The sequence below is a fragment of the Notothenia rossii genome, assembly GCF_949606895.1.
Source record: "Notothenia rossii genome assembly, chromosome: 3".
In the NCBI taxonomy this organism is placed as follows: domain Eukaryota; kingdom Metazoa; phylum Chordata; class Actinopteri; order Perciformes; family Nototheniidae; genus Notothenia; species Notothenia rossii.
The window spans coordinates 22445406-22451405 of NC_136901.1; the positions used below are offsets into that span (position 1 = coordinate 22445406).

Here is a 6000-nt window from a genome sequence, read left to right on the forward strand (position 1 = left end):
CACACACACACACACACACACACACACACACACATCCCTAAGGCACGTACAGGAAATTCAGTACTCAGAGGAGAGGCATGTCTTGCAGCCTGTAGGGTAATAGGTGTGATTTTTATTTATGTGTGGTTTTATAATTATTATAAGTATTTTTTTATATCGACACAACCCAAGCTCTTGTGATGACTCGTTAAAAACCTGTGAGATTCTGATGATTGTTCAATTTACACAACGTAAGACCAAAATATGTATTTTAACTACCGGCAAATGTCAACGCGCTAATTTTGCTAAGTTGTGAAACAAAAACAAAACAATACATCTAATGATAAAAGTGAAAATATGCCTTGTTCCCTGCAGTTTGTATTATTTTTTTGCAAAGGAAAACAACTTTTTTTTTGAGAACTTGTCTTCAGGAATCTGGAATTTACTTTTTCCAAATCAATGTCAACTAACAAAACATGCATATTCTACACATTCGATGCACATTTAAAAGTATGAAAAAATGGTATACTTATTTTTCAGACTTGGCAAGACTTTTAGATAATTATCTCTAGGAATGATTAAAATTGGTCAATTAGGTTGGTTTACTTTACTTCTTACTTATAAAGGGCTGCTACTATACCTTCAAATGATACTTCACCATAACAGCATAGAACACAGAGCATGTCCCACATATAAGTGATCGAACCTGATTTGATGTGCTATCTGAAATGTATTTAATAGTAAATTACATTACATTATTACATTACATTGCATTTAGCTGACGCTTTTATCCAAAGCGACTTACAATAAGTGCATTCGACCAGGAAGATACAACCTTGAAGAAAACAGAATCATATAAGTACATCAGGTTTCATAGAGCCAAACATTTCAAGTGCTACTCAACTGGCTTTAGATAAGCCAGTCCTTTATTAGTATATAAGTGCTTTGTTAGTACTTTGTTAGTAGTTCTTTGTTAGTAATTCAATCGCTCGAAGTGGAGTCTAAAGAGATGAGTTTTCAGTCTGCGCCAGAAGATGTGTAAGCTTTCTGCTGTCCTGATTTCAATGGGGAGCTCATTCCACCATTTTGGAGCCAGGATAGCAATACCCACAAGTTTTTGCTGATGGGAACTTGGGTCCCCCTCGCAGTGCGGCTGCAGCGAGCTGTTTGGCTGATGCAGAGCGGAGTGCACGTGCTGGGGTGTACGGTTTAACCATGTCTTGGATGTAGGAAGGGCCAGATCCATTCGCAGCATGGTACGCAAGTACCAGTGTCTTGAAGTGGATTCTAGCAGTTACTGGAAGCCAGTGAAGGGAGCGGAGGAGCGGCGTGATGTGGGAGAATTTTGGAAGGTTGAAGACCAGACGAGCCGCTGCATTCTGGATGAGCTGCAGAGGTCGGATGGCACATGCAGGTAGACCAGCCATGAGGGAGTTGCAGTAGTCTAGGTGTGAGATAACGAGAGCCTGGACCAGAACCTGCGCTGATTTCTGGGTCAGCTGGGGACGTATCCTCCTGATGTTGTAAAGAGTGTATCTGCAGCAGCGGGTTGTAGCAGCAATGTTTGCAGTGAAGGACAGTTTGTTATCTAGGATCACACCCAGATTCCTTGCAGTCTGAGTCGGGGAAACAACAGAGGTGCCGATGTTGATTGTTAGGTCAAGAGTGGGACAATCTTTTCCCGGAAGGAAAAGCAGTTCAGTCTTGTCAAGGTTGAGCTTGAGGTGATGAGCAGACATCCACCGAGAGATGTCTGCTAGGCAAGCAGAGATGCGTGCGACGACCTGGGTCTCTGAGCGGGGAAAGGACAGAATTAGTTGGGTGTCATCAGCATAGCAGTGGTATGAAAAACCATGCGGGCTAATGACAGACCCGAGCGAGTTTGTGTACAAGGAGAAGAGGAGGGGACCAAGAACAGAGCCCTGAGGGACCCCTGTAGTTAATTGACAAGGGTCGGACTCGGACAGAGTACTGACAGAGGCGGGAAGAGTACTCAGGTGCTGTACTTAAGTAAGTACAAATTCTAATCATTCTGCACAATGACCCATTTCAGTAACAGCCAACTAGAGTGGTGCAGGGATGACGTATTTACCCGGAAGTAAGCTGCGCATGGGTTCCCTCGACAAAAAAGCAATGGGATTTTGGGAAATAGCTCAAAATAAGGTCTGTGGATAAATGCACGTTTTGTTCAGCCAGATAATATCCACGTGTCTACCTTACTTTATAATTTTCAAATCATAAATCTAACCGTCAGAAGCAAAATGCTAACGTTATGCTATAAAGGAAGCAACTTCAACGTCACGCCAATTCATATTCAAAAATACAGATTAAAATTGTAAAAGTTGAAGTGTTTGTTTGAACAGTTAGCAGGAGGCAGGTTCTTGCTTTCAAGCAGAACAGGGCAAACAAACTTAGAGGGAGTGTTTACGTGTTCGGCGTAATGACGTACAACGCCCTCGACAATTTCTGTAGTCCTATTCAGTCACATGTTAACAACCATCGTTTTTCAGACACGTCAACTCTTCAAAAATCACCAGTGGGGTCACTGCTGATGTATTTAATGTCGTAGAACAAAACGTGATCCGTCTCTTAAATGTGTGTCAACCACAGACCTTACTTTCAGCTATTTTCCAAAATCCTATGGAGAGACTCTGAGACGAGGGAACCCATAGTGGTAAAATGCTGACTCACTTCCGCGTTGTAGGACTCGTTCCGGCACCACTCTATGTACTACAGTATAAAAAGTAAAGGAATGCAGAAAGGCTCTTGCTAAGTATATATGAATAATATTATATTATCACTAGTAAAAGCATTTGAATAGTTTGTCAATGTGGAGCCAATTTTGGGGACTTCCTAAAATACTTGATTGGTAAGTAATGCATCATATAATATAGTGTTGTTTTATATATAAAAAGTATCTAGGAACAACGGGTGGTAAATAAATGTTGTGGAGTAGAAGTATAGAGTAGCATAAAATGCATGAAATGGAAATACTTAAAGTAAAGTAAAATGTTGTCAAAAATAATACTGAAGTACGCTACTTTTGTAAATGTACTTGGTTACATTCCACCACTCAGCACTGACTAAATGTACTCTTAAAGTATTGTAAGTAAAGTATACACAACACACTTGTTTAAGTTGTTGCATGACTGTTTGTTTCAACTGTCTTTTCTTGTTGCATATAAAGGGGTTTGAGGAAAGAAAATGTACTGCCCACACGTTCATGCTTACATTTTGACTATCAGGCGTTTAATGCTATTAGCAGAGCTTTAGCTTTAGCTTATATTTCATACAGTCACTCTTTTGACTCTCTTTGGGAATGACACATCAATGCACCACATTTGGTCGTGAGTTCCAGCATTCCTGATCCCACGACTCACAGACATCTGCTAGACAGGACGGGGAATGGGAATTTACACACTTTTTCCAAATCGATCTGGAATGAAGCGTCTGGCAGACCTTCAAAAATCTTAATTGAAGCCACTTTTTCTTATTGTGGTAACAACTTAAAAGCAATAAGAACTTTCTGGAACTGACGCAACCTAAATGCACCCGTTTTGGTTTCATTTTTGAGTTCTATGAGAAACGACAAATGAAAATATCCAGAAGGTGTTCAAACATGGCTAATAAGGGGAGGAAAGGGATGGGTCACCCACATGCTGTCCTTTTCTTGTGATGGTACAAACAGTTTTTGGTTTGAATTTATTCATGATTATGAGATGTTGGTCTTAATTATTGTTTTCTACATCTGTGTATAACATCACATTACACGTCACTTGTTCGACGCTTTTACCCAAAGCAACTTACAAAGACTCAACACTTAATTTCTGCCTATATCATAAAGAACTAAATCCTTTGCAAATTTGCAATAAACGTAAATATTGAGGTGGAGAATCAGCCAATATAAAGTCCCATGATACTGGGCTGGATGAAGCATTGTTGGATGGTGGTGATACGAGTCTCCATTGAGTAGACCTAATCCAGTTTATGCAAGGAGACATATGTCAAACTAGGCGACAACAAACTAAAGTTTCATTACATAGAGCCCTATGCCACTAGACAAAAACCCACTAACACCTTTTAACATCTGGCTTGTCTGTTTAGCGGTAAAGGTTAATATAGGCATTCTTTCCCGAGACAAGTCCGTGGTCACACACATTCTTGTCCCTTTACGGCACAATTTTACGTGAGCGCATTGAAGTGAATATAAAGGTTTAATACAAAATACATAAAACCATTTCTTAAATTGTAATACATGCAACTAATACGCTCTCCAAATCGACCTAATTTTACGTTTCTGATCATCAACAGACTCTAATGAAAATACAAAAATAAAAAACTTGTATTTGTTAGTCTTTCCACTGTTTCAACAATCACCAACTCTGGTTTGAGAGTTTGAAAGATAATGTTTAAGGAGCAGGTGTGAAAAGCAGGTTACCACCGTGGCATTTTCACTGTTAGACTCTGTTTTTGCAAAGTAACTAAAGGTATTAAATAAATGAAATGGATTAAAAGTACACGAAAAATGTAAATACTCAAGTAAAGTCCCTTGAAATTGAAAAAAGTACAGTATTTGAGGAAATCTACTTTACACAACTGCAAACGTATACTTTACTTCTGGCAATGGGAAAGAAGTCGATTGTCTAATTTTTTGTGGGTACTTTCGTATTGACATTTTGGCGGGAAAACAGTGTCAATGTCAGTATTAGTGAATGCAGACAAACTTGTTCACAAAAAAAGAGGTGACCATCGCTGGGTTAGTGGGCAAGGCATGGAACAGAAAATGTTTCTGAAACTACATGAAGTCTAGCAGAGTGAGACACAAAAAAAAAGACAAACCCAGTCTACAAAGTGAGATGAAACGCTTTGGGAACTAGACTGGCCTGATGTCATTGTCTTCTGGCTTTCATCATCCTCAAAGTCAAGACAAGTGTGTCTGAGGGACGTTTACAGGCCCATTTACACTGTCTTTCAAAGAAGACAGTGTAAATGAGCGGTCTTTGTCTTGGTGTTCTAGCGTTATTGCACTTTAATTGCCTTGTAAAATCACATCATACAGCTAATTTACTGCCAAGCGTAAAGAGCTGAAGCTACCACTAAATAACTTTAAATGTTAGCAACCACACAATGAGAAAATGCTAGCGATGACCTGGTGAGTCATTTATGGAGCCTTTGTTTCACCGCATGTCATCCTGCTGTTTGTTTAGATAATGTTGCCAAAAATACACACATGCATTAGCACATTTCTTTACCGTCTCTTGGCATGATAAAACCCCCACCAGCCCCACAGATTTGGTTCATTCCTTATACGGATGTGAATGGAAATTTGGCGTGTTCCACCCACCCAGTTCTCTGCGGGGGCTTCAGGCACATGGGAATCAACTGTTGCCAAGACAATACACAACATCACACCCACAGAATCAAAAGGACAATATATAAAAACAATATGAGGAATACAAACTAAGATACCATTTTGGTTGACAGGACACATACACAAAAGTGCATCTTAACTTGCCAGGTACTTTTGAAAGACAAGACATCCTGTCCTTAACAATTCAAGATCACTCTGAGAAATTGGGACAGTCGACATAGAACTTGAAATATATACCTTTATAATAGCTTTTCTAGTAAGACTCATAATGTAAATAGATCAGCGTGCGAGTGGATGTGTTCTTCTCCTTACTTTTTGCTTTTTTATTTTATTTAGGGGCCATATAAAAGCCTGCCCATTCTTTTTCCAGTCTTTGTGCTGAGCTAGGCTGAACTTGTCCTGGACTTACGTCTGAAATGGGAGCACAGATGTAAAACAGATGAACAAGTTCTCATCCAAGCAAACAATAACAGTAGCGTGTTCTGTCTGAACTATAAAAAAACAAAGCATAAGCATCATTCAATCTGCTTTCCTCCAAGGTTCTAGTGCTGAGATTATAAAAATACTAATAATGCACTTTATCTGTAAATATGTATTAGTCCTATCAATTGATTACAAAATATATTCATTGCAACGTCCTCACTGTAGTT

At 39.3% G+C, this 6000-nt stretch overlaps 1 protein-coding gene across 1 annotated transcript in view; it reads right to left on the reverse strand.

Moving 5' to 3' along the window:
• Window positions 1-6000, reverse strand: part of serpine1 (serpin peptidase inhibitor, clade E (nexin, plasminogen activator inhibitor type 1), member 1) — a 44576-nt gene that overhangs the window by 6326 nt on the left and 32250 nt on the right. The window lies entirely within an intron of this gene.